We start from the raw sequence: 22,141 nt of genomic DNA, 5'->3' as shown, positions 1-22,141 counted from the left end.
AAAGGGTTGACAAGCCTGATCTGGGGCAATGGTGAGAAGAAGTAGTGTGATCGATATTCCACTTCTCACGCATATCCTGAAATGGCTTACCAATAAATTGCAGACCGTTATCTGTAATGATTTTAGACCAAGGATGGGTAGGAACTTCAGGTGGAATCAGTGGTTCTTTGTGCTGAATTGTTATATACTCTTGACATGCCTTAGACTTCTTGACGACTTCAATGTCATTATTCATACCCAACCAAAAGATTGTATGTCTTGCGAGTATTATTGTCCGATCTATGCCCATATGTGAGTGATGAAATTGTTGAAGACTATCAGGTCACAAAGATTCCGGTATGATGACCTGCTTGCCTTTAAAAATGACTCTTGGGAGATGCCTAGCTCATCCCGGTAAGGCCAAAATGGTCTCCCATATTCATGGACATGCAAAATTGAATCAGCTCATCCAGTGAGGATGGTTTTCCACAATTTCTGTAGTGTCGAATCTTTCGGCGTTCCATCTTATAGCTGCTGACATTTACACTGCGTAATATGTACCAAGTCAATTGACAGGCTTGCATTCTCCTGAAAGCATAATGTTGCAGCTCTCTTGAAACTGCCAATTTTGTCGAAACATTTTTGATATTTCAAGATTAGGTTGTGAACTGAGGTGATTGGAATAGTTTCTGAGGTTGATCTGCAGTGTGAGGCCTGACTAATTCCATGGATTGTCACTAGTGTGAGGTGACGGCATGTCAGTAAGTTCGATTGCTGGGCCTTTAGTCTCTACGATGTAGAACATCTGTGACACCCAGGGGGATTGATTGTACTTGCACTCCTGGATTATAGATCCTACACATGGAATTAGCGAATCCTCAATTGTACGCTGAAAGTTGCGCAGGAATAGATTTTGCCATGGTCTTTCATGTCTGTGATAGATTTCTTTTTAGAATTTTCAGGGGTCGTATGTTGTCACTTGCCCCTGTGTCAAACTTGCCCAATAATGTAAAAGTTACCAACCTTCTTAGGACAGATCATTTGAATTTTCGCAAACACTTTGGATGGTGTGATGGCATCTATGTCCCACTCACTGAACTGACAGGCTATGCACTGCAACCTCACCACGAGGGATCTGTCTGCTTACCAGCTCTTTACTTAAGCACTATCCTGGCCTCTGTCTTCAAAACTTTTTCTGTGCAGTCCCAAGCTGTGGTTTCAATACTCTCAAGTACTGCCAACTCGTTGCGGCCTGACCAAAACGTTGAGGGTCTTCTCATGCCATGTAACATGATCTAAGTCTGTTCACCATGTCGTACTTGTACTTAATCTTGCTGCCAGTCTGTACGACCACTGCTGAGCACCATATTGTGCTGTTATAATGCTATAAAGGCAACAATCTCTCATAAGGGATTGTGTAAACTATCAAACTCGCTCAGCCATTCAACTAAATCATGGCTGATCTTCTATCTCAATGCCACTTTCCCACACTATCCCCATATCCCTTGCTATCTTTAACATCTAGAAGGGTAGATGCTAATCTTCCATGCTGAGATGAGAGTTCAATCCACCTGAGATAGATCTAGTGGATGCCTGATCCTACCCCTCACTCTTTGCTAATTATGACAATCGTATGTTAAATGAGTCAGTACTTTGTGGGCCCACGCCACAAAGTAGGAACATAGGAACAGGAATAGGCCAGTCAGCCCATCGAGCCTGCTCTGCCATTCAATTAGAACATGGCTGATCATCTATCTCAACACCACCTTCCTGCGCTATCTCCAAATCCCTTGATATCTTTAATGTTCTGAAATCTATCAATTTCTCTTTTGAACATGCTCAGTGATTGAGCTTCCACAGCACTCTGGGGCAGAGAATCCCAAAGATTCACCACCCTCTGAGTGAAGGAATTCCTCTTTATCTCGGTCTTAAATGGTCTGCCCCTTATCCTGAGGTTATGTTCCCTGGTTTTAGACTCTCCAACCAGGGGAAACATCTTATCTACATCCACCCTGTCACGCCCTGTAAGAATTTTGTAAGTTTCAAAGAGGTCACTCCTCATTCTTTGAAACTTTAGAGAATACAGTCTCAGTCTCCTCAATCTCTCCTCACAGGACAATCCTGCCATCCTAGGGATTAATCTGGTGAACCTCCGTTGTACTCCCTCTATGGCAAGTATATCCCTCCTTAGATAAGGGAGCCAAAACTGTACACAATACTCCAGGTGAGCTCTCACCAATGCTCTTTCCAATTGCAACAAGATATCTTTACTCCTGTACTCAAATCCTCTTGCAATGAAGGCCAACATACTATTTACCTTCCTAATTGTTTGCTGCACCTGCATGCTAACTTTTAGTGACTCATGACAAGGATGCCCAGGTCCCTTTGGACACTTGCACTTCCCAACCTCTCACCATTTGAGAATTACTCTGCCTTTCTGTTTTTTTCTACCAAAATGAATAACTTCACACTTATTCACATATTTCATCTGCCATGTTCTAGCCCATTCACTTAGTCTGTCCAAGTCCTCTTGAAGCCTCCTTGCATCCTCCTCACAACTTCTGTTCCCACTCAGTTTGGTGTCTTCAACAGTTTGTAAATAGTACAATTGGTTCTGACATCCAGATTGTTTACATTCTGAACAACTGTGGACCTAGCACTGATCCTTGCGATACTCCACTAGCAATGACCTACCATACTCAGAATGACCTGTTTATTCCTACTCTCTGCTTTCTGCCTGTTAACCAATTCTTAATCCGTACTAGTATATTTCCCCCAATCCTACATGCTCTAATTTTATTTACTAACCTCCTGTGTGGGACCTCATCAAAAGCCTTCTGAAAATCCAAATACACCACATCCACTGGTTCTCCTTTATCAATGCTACAAGTAATATCTTCAAAAAACTCCATCAAGTTTGTCAAACATGATTTCCCTTTCATAAACCCATATTGACTCTGCCAATTTGACCATTCTTTTCTAAATGTCCAGTTATCACATCCTTTATAACATTTTCCCTACTACTGACATCAAACTAGCAGGTCTGTAGTTCTCCATGCTCCCTTTTCCTTCCTTCCTAAATAGTGGGATTACATTTGCTACTTTCCAGTCCGTAGGAACCATTCCAGGATCTATAGAATTTTGAAAGTTAACCACCAATGCTATTGCTATTGCCACCTCCTTGAACACTCTGGGACGAAACTCATCTGGTCCAGGGAATTTATCAACCTTTAATCCAGTTAACTTTTTAAGTATTATCTCTTTACTAATATAAATTTTTTTCAGTTCCTCTGTTTCGCAAGTCCCTTGGTCACCTAGTATATCTAGGGGTTTTCTGTATTTTGCCCATGAAGACAGACACCGAGTAACTGTTTAGTTCTTCTGCAATTTCTCTGTTTTTCACTACAAATTTTCCGGTCTCCACCTGTAATTAGCCCACTTCTGTCCTAGCTAATCGTTCCCTTTTCACATACCTAAAGTATCCATAATTTGGCATGAGTTGGGAACCTTACTCAGGGAAACATAATTAGTGTGTGGAAAAATTCAAACAGGTCTCGTAATTAAGAAAAAACAACTTTTATTTGTGTCTTAACCTCAAGGTATTGATAACCAACAAAAACTTGTTTGGAATTTACTTACTTGTAATGTAGGAAAACACAACAACCAACGTGCAAGTCCTTCAAATAACAATGAAATAAATTTCATCACTTTCTACTTCTCTTTAGCTCTGAAGAAGAGTCGTATGGACCTGAAACGTTAACTCTGTTTCTCTCTCCACAGATGCTGTCAGACCTGCTGACTTTTTCCAGCATTTTCTGTTTTTATTTCAGATTTCCAGCATCCGCGGTATTTTGCTTTTATACTATTAATGAAATAAATGGCCAAAAGACAACACCTCTGACAATGCAGCAAATCTTCAGTACTGCACTGAACTATCAGCTGAAAATAAGTGTTTAAGTTTCTTGGGGCTGCATTATATGAGGTGTCTGAGTCCATACCCCTCCCACTTCAGCTAAAACAATGGTTAGGGTGGGGCATGGCTGGGCAGCCCCCTAAGTGGAATATTAGCTGCCCTGCTGCCTTTTAATGGCCAATTGGCCATTAGTAGACTGGAGGCAGGACTACTGCCCTTCTGGATCAGGAAGCCCCACCTCAGAGAGCTGCATCAGATGCTAGCAGCTCAGCAGCACTTTGGGACAGAGGCATGCAATGTTGGATTAGGATTTGGGGGTTTTGCTAGATATCAAGCTGGCAGGCTCTGGCAAGGGGGTTGGGGGCAGTGGTTTGAAAGACCATGAGAGGAGGGCAACCTGGGTGGGGGTTTACACCTTGGCGGGGGGGGGGAGGCGGGGGGTCCTCTGGTGGGCCCAGCAGGGTCCATTAAGGAAGTCCCCCCATCCACCTGATTGGCAGGCTGGCCACTTGGCGTGGACCTCTCCCACCACTGGTTGAATCTGGTGGTGGTGGTGGTGGGATGAGGCTCTTAATTGACCACTTAAGGGCCCAAGTGGCCCGCTGGTGGGTGGGCCACCCAATACCACCTGTGCCACTGGTACAATTGTGGTGAGGGGAGGGGCAGCCAGGTAGGCAGCAGACAAACCTTACAGCCTGTTGCCAGGGAAGTGTTAAATAGGGCCTTGGAATGGGGCTATCAACTGATGACCGTCTGATTCAATAGCGGTAATGTTATTACTGAATCTAGGCTGACACCTAAGTAGATCAAGGAATATTGATAGCCAGTTCTTATTGTTTCTGACAGAAATTCTCAGAATGGTTGACCCTGGCACAAGATGTCTGGAGTGGTGAAGTACTCAATTCCCAACAGGATTCTCCACTAGTATTCAGCCCAATCACTTACCTTAAAGACTGTGGCCAGGATTTTATAGTCCAGCCCATGTTGGGAACCATTGTGGCCAGGATGGAAAATTTGATGGACCAGGGAAAGGTCCATCCCAATTTCTGGTCCTAAAAAACCTCGCCCTGCACATTTTTTAATAATCTTTTCATAGAAGATGAGATAGTAAGTGTTTGGTTAGTTAGGGCTGATGCACAAGAACAGAAGAAATAGTCAAAAGGATCAGTTACGATCCCACTGCCATTTTTACCTTTATTCAGTTCCTCAACCAGCCCAGGGTCCATGGGTGGTAGGAACATGATCAATTCCAGTGGTATTTAAGGAGATACTTAGCTGCTTGATTAAATCCCCCACCACTAACTCACCATGGGGAAAGGCATTAACATCCACCCATGATCATTCTAACACTCAGCAACCAAAGCTTTATTTATATAGCACCTTCATAAATCACCTTTAATCTCAGCACTTCACAGGAGTGTTAACAAACAAAAATTAACACCAAGCCTTCCAGCATAAGGAGGTATTAAGGCAGATGATTAGAAGCTTAGCCAAAGAGGTAGAAGGAACTTCTTCAAGGAAGAAAATGAGGTAAAGAGGCAGATGGTTTAGGGATGGAATTCCAGAGCTAATAAGGGCTTTGAGAGCTGAAGGCACAGTCACCAATGGTGGAGCGATTACGAATGGGGATGATTTAAAGGCCAGAATTAAAGGTTCCAGGATTTTGACCCAGCAACAGTGAAGGACCAGCAATATATTTCCAAGTCAAGATGGTGAGTGAGTTAGAGGGGAGCGTCCAGGTGGTGGTGCTCCCATGTATCAGCTGTCCTTGTTGTTCTGGATGGTAGCGGTCATGGGTTTGGAAGATGCTCTCTAAGGTACCTTGGTGAGTTCCTGCAGTGCATCTTGTAGGTGGTACATACTGCAGCAACTTCGTCAGTCGTGGAGGGAGTGAATGTTTGTGGATGGGGTGCCCACCAAGTGGGCTACTTTGTCCTGAATAGTGTCAAGCTCCTTGAATGTTGTTGGAGCTGAATTTATCCAGAAAAGTGGAGAGTATTCCATCACAATTCTGACATGTGCCTTGTATATGGTGGACAGGCTTTGGGGAGTCAGGAGGTGAGTTACGCACCGCGGACTTCCTAGCCTCTGATCTGCTCTTGTAGCCACAGTATTTATATGGTTAGTCCAGTTCAGTTTCTAGTCAATGGTAACCCCCAGAATGTGGATAATCGGGGATTCAGCAATGGTCATGCCATTGAATGTCAAGGGACGATTGTTAGATTCTCTCTTGTTGGAGATGGTTGTTGCCTGGCACTTGTGTGGCATGAATGTTACTTGTGTTATGACACATCTGTTGGTAAAGACTGTTATTTAAAATCCCAGATGGAAACTTTAAACAATGGTCATAACCTATATTTTCAATTGGTATGTTTGAGATGCAGCTCTAAATTCAGGAATAAGACCATCAGTTCTCGAGAGGTTTTTATATCAAACCAAATGAAACATTTATTAATTTACAACAAATTAAACACATAAACATGGCTACAAATTACTACTATCATAACTTTTAACAAATTCCCAAATTAATTTCCACTAAGGCAACAATCACCAATAGACTTAACCAGAAACCAGGCAAAGCATTTTCACCGTACAAATTCAAAATGAGGTTCCTTTCAATTTGGTTCCTTTGCAGACAGTTGTGGGCTTACAGCTGCTTTGATGCCTCTGCTGTGCACACACAATAACTCCCTTCTGTTATACCCAGCACTTCTCTTTGAATGTAAATTCTCATTGTATCACCAGGCCCTTTGATCTCCTTTCATAGTAACAATTGTAGTAGCAATATAAACATTGCTAGGTGCAAGATTTCACTCCCCTTCTTGAATGCTCTATTCAACAAAATTCCAAAAATCTCTACCTCTGTTTACATCTCAAAACGACAATACATCAAAGCACCCAGACTAGTTGGTTTTAATCCAATTAAGACACACACAGACACACCCACAGACTAATATGCTATTTTAAAAAAAATTCCAATAACATTATATACATTAATAGTTTCATGGCACTTGCCACTTGTCAGCTGAAGCCTTGATATTGTCAAGGTCTTGTTGGATTTGGACATGGACTGCTTCTGTATTTGAGGAGTTGCGAATCATGTTACACATTGTGCAATCATCAGCAAACGCCCCCACTGCTGACCTTATGATGGAAGGGAGATCATTGATGAAACAGCTGAAGGTGGTTGGGCCTAGGACACTACCCTGAGGAACTCCTGCAGTGATGTCCTGGAACTGAAAGTGGTTGACCTCCAACAACCACAGCCATCTTCTTTGTGCTAAGTATGACTCCAACCAACAGATAGTTTTCTCCCAGATTCCAACTGACTCCAGTTTTGCCAGGGCTCCTTGATGCCAAATGCTGCCTTAATGTCAAGGGCAGTCACTCTCACCTCACCTCGGGAGTTCAGCTCTTTTGTCCATGTTTGAACGAAGGCTGCAATGAGGCCAGAAGCTGAGTGACCCTGGCAGAACCCAAACTGGGCGTCAGTGAGAAGGTTATTGCTAAGCAAATGCCACTTGATAGCACTGTTGATGACCCCTTCCATCACTTTACTGATGATTGACAATCGATTGATGGGGCGGTAATTGGCCGGTTGGATTTGTTCTGTTTTTTGTATACAGGACATTCCTGGGCAATTTTCCACATAGCCAGGTAGATGCCAGCATTGTTGCTGTACTGGACCAGCTTGGTTAGGGGCGTGGCAAATTCTGGAGCACAAGTTTTCAGTACTATTGCCGGAATATTGTCAGGGCCCGTAGCCTTTGCAGTATCCAGTGCCTTCAGCCATTTCTTGATATCACATGGAGTGAACTGAATTGGCTGAAGACTGGCATCTGTGATGCTGGTGACCTCCGGAGGAGGCTGAGATGGATCATCCACTCGGCACTGCTGGCTGAAGATTGTTGCAAATGCTTCAGCTTTATCTTTTGCACTAATGTGCTGGGCTTGTCCATCATTGGGGATGAGGATATTTGTGGAGCTTCCTCCTCCAGAGAGTTGCTTAATTGTCCACCACCATTCATGACTGGATGTGGCAGGACTGCAAAGCTTAGATCTGATCTGTTGGTTGTGGAATCACTTAGCTCTGTCTGCCCCTTGCTGCTTCTGCTGTTTGGCACACAAGTAGCCCTGGTTGACACCTCATTTTTAGGTATGCCTGGTGCTGCTCCTGGCATGCCCTCCTGCACTCTTCATTGAACCAGGGTTGATCTCCTGGCTTGGTGGTAATGGTAGAGTGGGGAATATGCAGGGTCATGAGGTTACAGATTGTGCATGAATACAATTCTGCAGCTGCTGATGGTCCACAGTAACTCATGGCTGACCAGTCTTGAGTTGCTAGATCTGTTTGAAATCTATCCTATTTAGCACGGTGGTAGTGCATCATGCAACACAATGGAGGGTATCCTCAATGTGAAGGCAAGACTTCATCTTCACAAGCACTGTACGGTGGTCACTCCTCCCGATGCTGTCATGGACAGATGCATCTGTGGCAGCAGGTTGGTGAGGTTGAAGTCAAATATATTTTTCCCTCTTGTTGGTTCCCTCACCGCCGGCTGCAGACCCTGTCTAGCAACTATGTCCTTTAGGACTCAGTAGCTCAGTCTATGGTGGTACTACTGAGCCACTCTTTGGTGATGGACGTTGAAATCCCCCATCCAGAGTACATTCTGCGCCTTTGCCAACCTCAGTGCTTCATCCAAGTGGTGTTCAGCATGGAGGAGTACTGATTCATCAGCTGAGGGGGCGCGGGGCAGTGGGTCGAGGGAGGCGGTATGCAGGAGGTTTCCTTGCCCACATTTGACGTGATGCTGTGAGATATCAGGGGGACCAGAGTCAATGTTAAGGACTTCCAGGGCAACTCCCTCCCGACTGTATACCAGTGTGCCACCACCTCTGCTCTGGGTCTGTCCTGTCAGTGGGACAGTACATACCCAGGGATGGTGATGATGTCTGGGACATAGTTTGTAAGGTATGATTCTGTGAGTATGACTGTGTCAGGCTGTTGCTTGACTAGTCTGAGAGACAGCTGTCCCAATTTTGGCACAAGACCCCAGATGTTAGAAAGCATGACTTTGCAGAGTTTGCTGTTGTCGTTTCTGGTGCCTAAGTCAATGCTGGGTGGCCTGCACAGTTTCTTCCCTTTTTAGCAGTTTGGTAGGCCATTTCAGAGGGCATTTAAGAGTCAACCATATTGCTTTGGATCTGGAGTCACAGGTGAGGATTGCAGATTTCCTTTCTTAAAGGGTGGGGTTTTACCACAGTCGACAATGGTTTCATTATTATTAGACCTTTAGTTCCTGATTTTTGTTGAATTCAAATTCCACTGTTTGCTGTGGTGGGATTTGATCCTGGGTCCCCAGAGCATTACCCTGTGTCTCTGGATTACTAGTCCAGTGATAATACCACTACGCCACTACCTCCCCTAAATCATAGTCTAACCCTTCGATTAAATATTTCCTTGCCTCCTTAACTCTTGGACCACACGCCCCATTGTTTCCGGTAGTACATTGAGTTTCCAAGGTATGTGGAAGAACTAGGTATTCTACTGAGAAGCTGCATATTACACTGAAGAGCTATATATAACATAATTTGAACTAAATTGATTTGCGTGTCAACACTAGAAGGAAGAAAAAGGGATATCGCCTCAATAATTGATTTCTCATAGCTAAAGGCAACAACTTCCTCTTAGCAGAATTACTGTGCTCGAGAAATAAATGGGAAACACCTTAATCTGTTGCAAGCTTCATGGAAGTTACTGCCACGTACTGTGGCGTGTCCATGCCAAATTCATCTCTAACTACTAAATATTTTGGTAAACAGCAACAGGGAACAATAAATACCTACTCTCAACCCTCTGTGAAAGAATTCAGACAAGATTAAACATGTATTCTTGGCTACCAAAAACTGTAAACTAATTGGATTAGCTCATGTGATTTTTTCATGATGCCAAGATACAATGTTATCCAAAATATATCTCTTTGATTGGAAACAAGGTAACCAGCTAATACTCAACTTATTATGTGTTAAAATAACCTCCAGTGCAAAACCAAGTAATCATGGTTTTTGTCCAGTAAGTGTGCCCAATAAGTAAATTGAATTTGAGTGTTACAACTACCTCTCATTAAGGGCATGAGAACCTGATTCTATTCAGCATAATTAAATCTCAATGACTCTGCGACTAATCACTCCTGCTCCACAATGTTCCATGTCCTTGCACATTTCCCCTTTAACTTGGCTTCTCTTCCCATCGCCAGGCTCTCACATGCAGATTTAACCATGATCCCTCTCCTTTTCCTCATCTACATTCTGTTCTTTACAAACCTTACCTACAGGCACAAGATCAGCTTTCATATGTTTGCTGACCACACCCAACTTTATTTCCCAACAATTACTCACAACCATACATCTATCCTTATGCTGTCAGACAGAAAGTCATGAATAAGCCACAATACTGTTCAATCAGAAAGATTGAATTTTTGGTCCTAATTGATCAGGAGCATACTATCCTTTTGCTAATTTGATCCAAATCTGACTACTTTGAATAAGTCATTATTAAGATATGATGTTAGGAGAAAGTTGAGGAATTGCAGCCTGCAAAGTGATGCAAAATCACACTGGTTCAAATTTATGAAGAATGCTACTTTGTTCTGTATTCTCATTAGATCATCAATTGTACTATCAAGGATGCCACTATTACTTCATGTTTGGTTTGGTTGTTGTGCTCATCAATGAGGTACATCAGTGCTGAGGAATACTTACTTTCCCCGACTGACACTGTTATGACCATGTGAGGAGGGGTGAAATAACTCCCATATTCTCCCACTCCACCTTTGACCATAACAGGGTTTTTTTCCTGAGAATTTAGAGAGAATGTTCTTCACTGATTCTGTAAGAGTCCCGCTATTTCTGCTTTACGGTTGTAAAGAATTATTCAGAAAGGTCTCCTGAGTTTAAACAAGGAACAAGATAAGTTTCTTGAAACTATTTCCCAAGCTGAAAAATGAGGTAAAGCACAACCACCATTCATACAGTCACACACATTGATCTGGGCCCACACACACACCAGGATAGATGGCAGAGTAAGAAGATAGGCTTATAGGATTTTTTACAGTTCATGAAAGATAAATCAAAAGAGTATATGGGTAGCTGTTCCCTGACTGGCCTTGCAGTGGTTCATGGCCATTTTGTTCAGCTGGGTGTAGTTATATGGAACAGATTTCCACATTTTTTCCGAAAAGATTTTGGTTTGCAGTCAGTTTTTCTTTTCAGGATGGTTACTTTGCAAACCGGGCACAGCACTTCTAAGGGAGAGGGAGAGAGACATAGGGAGCACATAGCTCCAATCAGTCTGCATTCGGTAAAGCATTGTCTTTTTTTTTCCCTCTCCTGATTGGTAAGGCTCTTGAAGTCTTTCACTGGTTTAATATTCCAGAGAAATTCTATTAGTTCATGTATGCTTCAGTTATTGTTTCAGAACAGATAATTGCATTTTGATGTCTCGTCTCAGAAACATTTGAAAAGCCTCAGGATGGTATGAATCAACAGGGCTTGGTCTTTTTCATGCTCCCCAGGGGGTTGAGTGTCTGTTTTCATCCCACTTGGTAGAATGCGAGATTGTGTATATTGCAGCAGTCTGTTCAGTTTCTCATTGTCCATATAGGGCCCCAGTTTATTTTTTAAAATCCAGCCGGAAAAAGAAAAATCAGAAATTGTATCTTCGAAAAGCATGTCCTTGTAACATCACCCAGTGTTGTCATTAAAAATTCCATTAATTTTAATGAGGAGGAATCACTGGAAAGGTGTGTCGAATTTTTTATGGTTCCCAGACTGATGAAACTAAAAATCAGTAAGTGCTGTAATATTCTGACCAATGACTCTGTGCTAATATTGAGCTGCTTTCTACTTCCTTAAAAAGGAATCAAGGATAGCAGGAGAAGCAGGAGATGGAGAACGAGGAGGATGAGCCCCAGTACCTTTGGTCAACCCAACACTTGGTGAGCTGGCCACTCCATCATTTGTAGCATGTATCAGATTAGATAAGGGCTGTCATTCATTTTTTAAATTTATTCATGGGATCCAGGGGTCACTGGTAAGGTTAGCATATATTGCCCAGCCCTAGTTTCCCTTGATAAAGTGGCGGTGAGCCATATTTTTAAACTAATGCAGCCCATGTAATAAAGATACATCCACATTGTTGTTAGGGAGGAAATTCCAGGATTTTGACCCAGCAACAATGATGGAACTGTGTTGTAGCTCCAAATCAGTACAGTGTGATATATGGAGGGGAACTTGCAGGTGGTGGAGTTCCTATGCATTTTAAAAAATTCATTTAAGAGATGTGGGCTTCGCTGCCTGGGCCAGCATTTATTGCCCATCCCTAATTGCCCTTCAGAAGGTGGTGGTGAGCTGCCTTCTTGAACCGCTGCAGTCCATGTGGTGTAAGTACACCCATAGTACTGTTAGGAAGGGAGTTCCAGGATTTTGACCTAGCGACAGTGAAGGAACAGCGATATATTTCCAAGTCAGGATGGTGAGTGACTTGGAGGAGAACTTCCAGATGATGGTGTTTTCATCTATCTGCTGCCCTTGTCCTTCTAGATGGTAGTGGCTCTGGGTTTGGAAGATGCTGTCTAAGGAGCCTTGGTGAATTCCTGCAATGCATCTTGTAGATAGTACACACTGCTGCTACTGTGCATCGGTGATGGAGGGTGTGAATGTTTGTGGATGTGCTGCCAATCAAGTGGACTGCTTTGTCCTGGATGACTTGCTGCCTTTGTTTTTGTAGGTGGTAGAGGTCATGAGTTTGGAAGGTGCTGTTGATGGAGAACTGGTGAGTTGCTGCAGCGCATCGTATATATAATAAACGCTACTGCCACTGTGTGTTTCGGGTGGAGGGAATGAGATTTAAATTGGTGGATTGGATTGCATTGTCCTGGATGGTGTCGAGCTTCTTGAGTGTTGTTGGAGCTGAACTCATCCAGTCAAGTGGAGAATATTCCATCACACGCCTGATTTATGCATTGTAGATGGTGGACAGGCTTTGGGAGTCAGGAGGTGAGTTACTCACTGCAGAATTCCCAGCCTCTGACCTGCTTTTGTAGCCACAGTATTTATATGGCTAGTCCAGTTCAGTTTCTGGTCATTGGTTTACCCCCAGGATGTTGACAGTGGGGGATTCAGTAATGGTAATCCATTCAATGTCAAGGGGTGATGGTTAGATTCTCTCTTGTTGGAGATGGTTATTGCCTGGCACTTGAGTGGTGTGAATGTTACTTGCCACTTATCTGCCCAAGCCTGAATATTGACCAGTTCTTGCTGCATATGGACACAGATTGCATCAGTATAGAAGGAGTTGTGAATAATACTGAACATTGTACAATCCTCAGCGGTAATTGGCTTGATCGAATTTGTCCTGCTTTTTGTTGGCAGGACATACTTGGACAATTTTCCACATTGTTGGATAGATGCCAGTGTTGTAGCTGTGCTGGAACAGCTTGGCTAGAGGTATGACTAATTCTGGAGCACAAGTCTTCAATACTATTGCCAGGTGTCAGGGTCAGGGTGTTGTCAGGGTGCATAGCCTTTGCAGTATCCAATTCCTTCCGTTGATTATTCTTGCAGCCAGCAATGGGGTGTTTCTTTACATTTATTTCAAGCCTCTCTGCTGCCCTTCTTGTTCATGCCTTTGTTTCCTGTATGGACCTTGCTCACCCAGGGCCTGCAAAATATGATTTCTTTGTAAGACAAAATTTTACAGCATGCAGCACAGTATCACTATCCTTGAGAATCAGGCTATACAGTACGATCGTTGCATTTAAGTGCAGGCATCAGACATGCATTTTCAACATAGGGCCCAAATTTTACTGCCCCCATCTGGCAAATTTGAAAGCGGAGACCTCGTAAAATAAAACAGATAGCCTGCCTGCCACCTCCCTGCCCACCCCCCGAGGCAAGGCATTCAACAGCCCACCTGCCCTTGCGCCTATTGAGGCTCTTAAGTGGCCAATTCATGACCAAAGTCCTCATTGGCCTCTGCCAAAATTTTACATGTGGTTGGGGAAAATGGGTGTTCTGAGATGGTTCCTTCTATCTTGGACTCCAGGTATGGTGCTTGGTTAATAGACAGACTATAGACATACTCTGGTATCTGCTTAACGCTTGTTTATTAGTACGACTTCTAAACAGGTTACCGAGTAGTCATGTAACTCCTAAGCATGATTCCAACCTCTCTCTCGAGCGTCTAACCCAAGACTGGGTAGTGTCAGTGAGGCATCATTATCCACATCATATATCGGCATGTCCCATCTGTTAACCCTTCATATTGCACCTCCCCCCAACTACACTTTTTATCCTACTTTTAACAACAATGTGAAACGTTGTGGGATTTTCTAGGCCCTGCCACCGGCGGGATATTCAGGTCCCACCGAAGCCAATGGACTTTTGGATGGCTCGCCGCATCCACTGTGGTGGGACCGGCTGCACTTGGACTGGAGAATCCCGGCCTATGTCTTTAACAATTTACAGTATATTGCTGTAATTTCCTTTTTACAACTACAGACTCTAGCTAACTCCAACTCCTACTCTTCCCTTCCCCAAGTCACAGCCCTGGGGGATTCAATCTCCCACCGAGCTCTCGGCCCTTAGAGAAGCCATGCTGGAGACATGAGAGCTTTCCTCTGCATCTCGTAGGACTTCATCATCTGGAGAAGAGGACAAAACTTTATTATTGTTGCTGTCAGCATAGCTGGGAAGCTGAGTGTAAGTTGCAGAATGATAATTGTAAGGGCAACAAAGACCTTTCAATGAAAGATTGACCCAAAGAATGGGCCTCTGGACTCTTCTGGGATGAGAAGTGGAGAACTCAGGACACTTTGAGGAGCTTGTTGCTCCCTTGAAGGACTCTGGGAAGAAGCTTCTGAAGAGGAACGATCTTCAACTCCAGGGAAAACTAACATAGCTGGATTCTCCACAGCTATATCAAAGACTGAAAAGGCATTGAAGTTGTGAGGGTTCAATGAATTTAGATGATGAAGGAAAAAACGACCAACTTCCTGTAAGACTGTCAGGAAGAGAAAAAGGACTCAAAATGTTAACTGTATTCCTCTCCGCTGATGCTGTCAGACCTGCTGAGTTTTTCCAGGTATTTTTATTTTTGTTTTTGTTGTAAAGAAAAAGAGATGATTTCCCAATTATATTTCTGGGAGGACCGTCTACTTTCTGTAGGCAGTTGTAAGAGAGCTACACTTCTCTCTGTACGAGGTTGCTCCAACATTGGCAATGGGAAGAATTGCTGAGGATATGGAGAGAAGACAGCCTCATCTTCTATAATGAGAGGAATTTCCTGTAGACAATTAAACTGGGGACAAGATTGCTGCACAGGATTCTGCAGCTTCAGATGTCCTAAATATTCTGCCACAGCTTCTGTGCTGACTTCCAGCTCTGAAAGGAAGAAGACTTGCAGCTGGGACTGAAGTATAGGTGACAATTGACATTCACCCTGGGAAGGTACCAGCTCTTTAGCATTGTGATCCTCTATGGACTCTGACCTGGACTCAGGCAAAGCATTCTCTGAGGAGGACTCTTCATGAACAACAGTCAATAAAGTAGGCAATACCTTGGTAGATTCAGCTGAATTAAAATCTGAATACTGCTCAGCCACTAAAAACACAGCTGAATCTTCTGAAAAGATAACAGAGACTTCATCTGGTGAATTCATCAACAGGAAAGACGAATCATCCTCTAGGACCGCGACATTCAAGAGATTATTCAGTGTGCCTAAGGGGTTCTTCCTCATCATTCTCTTGGAAGAGCCAATTCAGGTCCAGCAGGTCTTCATGGAGATGGTCACCATCTGCTTCAGTGTCTTCTGTATTCTCCAATTCTGGCCTTATTACTTCATGAAGAACTGAGAGATTCATAGCCTCCTTGTCTGCCCTGGGTCTAGTGGGTGGCGTCTCTATGAAAGAAAGGAACTTACAGCTCAGTGTTAACAAGCTTTCATGTGGGTGGGGCTGCTGCCATTTGGTGGGTTTTCATATGGGTGAGACCACTGAACATGGGCCTACCCAACCTGTGGAGTCATGTGAAGCATCAAAGTCACCCTGAATTATAGCTCAATTAGATGCTTGAAGCTTGGCCTGCTTCGCACACTGGGCCACTTGATCCAATCCAATGTAAGATCATATTTAGTCTGTAGAAAGTTGGAGCATCTTCATCAAGACACCCACGACTATGCAATTACAGATTAGCTCATCCTTCAGCGTCCTGTATCCACAAGAGTTAGCTAGGCGATTTAGGTCGGTTAGTGATAATTCAATCCATTCTCCAGCGAGTGCTGGTTAAAACATGCTCACTCAATTACTAAATTTTGCTTTGGTCTAAATAGGTGTGAAAGGCTTTAACAATGGAATCAAAATCTGAAATGATTTCTTGTACACCCTGCCGTAGGAGAATGCCATCTGCTATTGGACCTACTGCATTAAGAAAGGAACTAACTTGAAGCATTGACTCTTTTTCGTGAAGACCTGACATTGCTCAGTACCGGAGAAAATGATATTTCCAAAAATCCCACTTCTGGCCTTCTCTGAGGGTCATCAAGACAAACAGGCAGAGTAAGGGCAGGGACTGCTCACCAGATACAGTCACCGTTACCTCTTGCCAGTGTGCTCCTCCTTCTCCCAAAATTTCTCGAGCTGCTTTCAAAGACTTCTTCACTCTATGGTTCCTTCATTAACACCGATGTCTTTTTTACATCGATGTCTCTGCCCCTGCCACCATGTTGAGATTGGTCCATCTGTCTTGAACTCTAGGCATAGGTCTTGGTTTTTAGATAGATATAGACATACTCTGGTATCTGCTTAACATTTGCTTATTAGTACTACTTCTAAACAGGTTACAGAGTAGGCACGTAGCTCCTAGGCATGATTTCAGTCTAACACATGACTGACTAATGTCAGTGGTACATCATCATCTAGGTCATACATTAGCAAATCCCATCTGTTAACTCTTTATACTACAGCAGGGGGCAAGGCAAGTAGTCTAGCAGCTTTCATTGTGTGGGCTGCTGCCGGGTAGGAAGAGGGTGGGTACCTCATTCGGGGGTCTGCTGTGCCATCTGGGGAACCTGACCTCCAAGATTATACTCCTCCCTGTTTATCCTTCCCCCTGGCCTCTAAAACCCAATCCCCCTCTCTCTCCCCCCTCACTGGGGTCTGCCAGGCAGGCCTAACCAAAATCCTTGACTTACCTGAAGTTGGGATCCATTGCTCTTCTGACTGTAGTTCCAGTAGTGACCACCGCTCAATTCTGGTGCCGTTGGGCCTACAGGGCAGCCGGCTAATCAGGTTGGTTGGCAGCTCTCCAGGATGTGACTTCCTCCCAGATATGGGTGGAAGTCTCACTCTGACCCAATTAAGTCTGCCCCCAGCATAATATTGTTGCGGGACACCTGAGTTTCTGATCAGTGCTTTGCTGATGGTCTTTTTGGTTGGGGGATGGTTGACAGGTGATCCATCCCCACCCCCAGTAAAATCTAGCCCATGGTCTTAGTGACGATTCAGTAGCTGCCTTCCTGTGGTAAGGAGTGGAGGGACAGTGGTGTTCCTGCAGATAAAAAGCATCATGGAGACTCCAGTGAGTGAGCATCAGTTGCATAATGGCGAACTACTCATTGCAAATAAGCTTCAGTTTGAGAGAATGGTATCCTTTGCTGGTTGATGTGCAAAGGGTGCTTAAGGGAGCCTGAACTGTCACATTCCTGTAGCCTAGGGGCGGAATCTTATGCCCTCCCCCATGGCGAGCTTGGTGGTGGGCAGCATTTAATCAGGTGGTAGGGCGGCAGGTGGGGACCACCTTCCAGCCTCCACCCAGATTAAGACCGTCAAAATTACTGCCCACTTAAGAGCCTCATCCAGCTGCTGCTGTTATTAACCCATGGACGGGCAGTGGGCTCACCATGCAGGAAGCATAGTCAGTAAATAGGATAGACCCAGCAGAGGTGGTGGCACAGTGGTATACAGTTGTGAGGGAGTTGCCCTGGGAGTCCTCAACATCGACTCCAGACCCCAGGAAGTCTCATGACACCAGGTCAAACATAGGCAAGGAAACCTCCTGCTGATTACCACGCACTGCCTCCATACACCCCTACCCCGGCCTCAGCTGATGAATGTTGAGCACACTTGGATGAAGTATTGTCATGGGCGCAGAACACACTTTCGGTGGGGGATATCAATGTCAGCAGCATCACTACTGACCAAGCTGGTTGAGTCCTAAGGGCATAGCTGCTAGAATGTGGCAGGTGCTGAGGAAAGCAACAAGACAGGAAAACATACTTGACCTCATCCTCACCAATCTTCCTGCTGCAGCTGCATCTGTCCACAACAGTATCAGTAGGAGTGACCACCGCACAGTCATTGTGGAGACAAAGTTCCGCCTTCACATTGAGGATACACTCCATTGTGTTGTGTGGTGTTACCCCCGTGCTAAATGGGATAGATTCCAAACAGATCTAGCGACTCAAACTGGGCATCCAAGAGACACTGTAGGTCATCGTCAGCAGCAGAATTATACTCAACCACAATCTGTAACCTCATGGCCCGTCATATCCCCCCACTCTACCATCACCACGGGGCCAGGGATCAACTCTGTTTCAATGACGAGTGCAGGCGGGCATGCCAGATGCAGCACCAGGCGTACCTAAAAGTGAGGTGTCAACAGGCGAAGCTACAACTCAGGACTACTTGCGTACCAACCAGCATAAGCAGCAAGCGATAGACAGGGCTAAGAGATTCCACAACCAACAGATCAGATCTAAGCTCTGCAGTTCTGCCACATCCAGTCGTGAATGGTGGTGGACAATCAAATAACTCTCTGGAGGAGTAGGCTCCACAAATATCCCCATCCTCAATGATGGAGGAGCCCAGTACATCAGTGCAAAAGATAAGGCTGAAACATTCGCTACAATCTTCAGCCAGAAGTGCTGAGTGGATGACCCATCTTGGCCTCCTCCGGAGGTTCCCAGCATCACAGGCGCCAACCTTCAGCAATTCGAGTTACTCCATGTGATATCAAGAAACGGCTGAGGTACTGGATGCTGCAAAGGCTGTTGGCTCTGACAATATTCTGGCAATAGTACTGAAGATGTGCTCCAGAACTTGCCATACTCCTAGCCAAGCTGTTGCAGTACAGCTACAACACTGGCATCTATCCGGTGTAATGGAGCTAAGACTTCACAGTATATTTTTGTGAAATATATATTTCTATATATGTCAACATGGCTACTTGCTAAAATTTTAAAAGCTGAACAAAGACTTTAAAAAGGCTGAAGCTATGTCTGCCTGTAGCTCTGAACAAAGGGGACTTTCTGCCAGGATCAGAGAAGCTGACACCTCATTATCCCTGAAGCGATGCTAACGACCCCTGTGGCTGCAGAGATCAAATTCAAATAGAACTCTACAAAGGCCATCTACATTTCATAAGCCACCAGAGTCTACCAGTCTGCCAGATCAAAGGACCCTGAAACCTCATTTGAAATTCTAAATGGTTGGAACATTAACAATCTCAAGAATCTAGGCAAAGGAATATATATCCATTATCAAAGCCAAAGTGGGAGTCATGTGGCATGACCCCCTATCTTGAGGAACCTATAACATTGTCTTGTTGTTTTGCTAATCAGTCTGCCATTTTCCATCTAGCACGCAGCAGCTCAGAACGAGGGCTAGGCCCAGGTGAGTGCCTGCCCCCAATCTATACTGCTTCTATTGGGTCTTCTGAACTTTTATACCATAGCCTACAAGATTAATTCATCTCTTCATACCTATCCCACCGTGGAAGTCATCTCTATTGGAAAAGTGAATTATCCAGCATCAATTGTCAACCTGCTGACATCTTTGAAAGAATACACCATTGGATTCTGGACTCGGGGCTCATGGGAAACAATAAGCCTTTGCTCTGTGGTATTTGCTCTGTAACTCTTTCTTTGTCTACTTCAGTATCTGAAGAGTCACAAATGGTGCTGAACATTGTGCAATCATCAGCGAACATCCCCACTTCTGACCTTATGAAGAAGGGAAGGTCATTGATGAAGCACCTGAAGAGTCTTGGGCCTAGGACACTACCCTAAGGAACTCCTGCAGTGATGTCCTGGAACTGAGATGACTGACCTCCAACAACCACAACCATCTTCCTTGGTGCTAGATATGACTCCAAACAATGGAGAGTTTTCCCCCTGATTCATATTAACTCCAGTTTTACTAGGGCTCCTTGATACCACACTCAGTCAAATGCTGCCTTGATGGCAAGGACTGTCACTGTCACCTCACTTCTGGAGTTCAGCTCATTTGTCCGTGTTTGAAACAAGGCTGGAATGCAGCCAGGAGCTGAGTAATCCAGGTAACACCCCTCTCCCACGTTTTGAGTGAGTGTTAATAAAATAATGCACTGATTTTACCCTATCTTGAGTTTGCTGTGGTGTTAATAATAGAAATTGGATTATACCAAAACTGAGGGGGTTTGGGAAATACAGCACCATTTATAAAGGGGGAAATCTAAGCAAAACACCTTTCTGTTTATGGACGGGTGGTGAGAGGAGAAATCAGGGCTGTTTAAATTAAACCCCCTCTTGTCTGTAACACCGGCAACGTGGAAAATTGCCCATGTATTTTCTGTACACAAAACAGCGGACAAATCCAACACAGCCAATTATCGCCCCATCAGTCTACTTTCGATCATTAGAAAAGTGGTGGAAGGGGTCATCAACAGTGCTATCAAGCTGCATTTGCTTAGCAATAACCTGCTCACTGACGCTCAGTTTTGGTTCCACCAGGTCACTCACTCCTGACCTCATTACAGCCTTGGTTCAAACACCTTATCAAGGGCAATTAGGGATGGGCAATAAATGCTGGCTTAGCCAGCGACATCCCCATCCCATGACTGAATAAAAAAAACTAACTGCTTGGTGTCTCTGGTGGAGTTTGGTTCCAGATCCATGTACAACATTTGGTATAAATCAGTAATGGCACCCCAAAAAGCCTTTGTGGACTCTGCTCCTCAGTTACATGTAGGCCAGAGCACTTCTGGATGAGCACTCTGTGACCAGGAGATCTGTCTTATCATCATCATTGGTTCTCCTTCAATTCAAGGATGACATCTACTCAGGTGAAGGACATGAAACAGTTAACCTCGATGCACAGAAAGAATGAGTTAACTGAAACCCTGACTCCTGATAAGTTTGGGGAACTTTATCAACTTGACATTACCATCAGTGAAAGGCAATTATGAATCACCATCAGGTTTTGGCAACAGTGAAGAAGCATTAATATTGGAACATTGAGCTAAGCACCTATCACTGTGAAGAAAATCACCTTACCTTCTGTTGTGCAAACAGCACAGGGGAAGATAAGGAATTGTCTTTGACCTTGTAGTTTTGCATAGCTCAGAAGATTGAAAGACCAAGGTGAAGAGCTATGAAGGAGCAGGTGTTCTGGCAGGCTATTGACTGAATCTACACTTGAGGCCCAGGTGTGTGATAGTGTGACTGGAACACTATAAAAAGGACAACATCAAAGTGTGGGGTCTGCAGTCAGGTGGAGAAGGACAGGGACTGGTCATTTCCAGACCCAGGCCTACAATCAACACCGGTAACCACCATTCACATGGGGGATTGTAAGGGGGTCATAAAGGGGCTTGCAATGGAGTTTGTTGGTTTAATAAACTAACAAGTTTAAGGTTGAGCCAAAATCTGTTTGTCACCTGTACTTATTTTTGTGATTCTGGGATCCAAGAATTGCTGTAAGGAGGAAGGGAATGTAATTCCTTACATAGGGCCTTCACGTGGCTGAACAGGCTGATTCTTGACCCACAGATCTTTGGGCGCATGGGACAGGATGTCCCATGAGGTAGTTGGATCCAGAGTAAAGGATTTGCTTCCTTTTCTAACCTTCTCTGCCATCAATGTGCCTCATTGTTAAGAAGTTGTGACTCAAAGTGTGATGCAACTTGATGAACAAGTTGGCACCATTTTGAATGATTGATAGTAAGCTCCTCCCAGTCAGTAATGTCAATGCTGCCACACTTCAGGGAGAGCTTCAGGGCGTCTTTGAAAAGTTATCTTTGTCCTCCCCTAGGTCATTGGCCATTTGAGAGTTGGAAAACAGGGCCTGGCAGGGGAGACGGTTTTCACCAGGCACAGTGTCCAGTCAAGTCCACTCTCCAATATAAGTACAAGGAACATCTTACTAATTCTAC

Source organism: Cetorhinus maximus, chromosome 9, assembly GCF_964194155.1.
Source record: "Cetorhinus maximus chromosome 9, sCetMax3.hap1.1, whole genome shotgun sequence".
NCBI classification, from domain to species: Eukaryota; Metazoa; Chordata; class Chondrichthyes; order Lamniformes; family Cetorhinidae; genus Cetorhinus; species Cetorhinus maximus.
The sequence above is the reverse complement of the archived record's forward strand: the minus strand, read 5'-3'. Positions refer to the sequence as shown.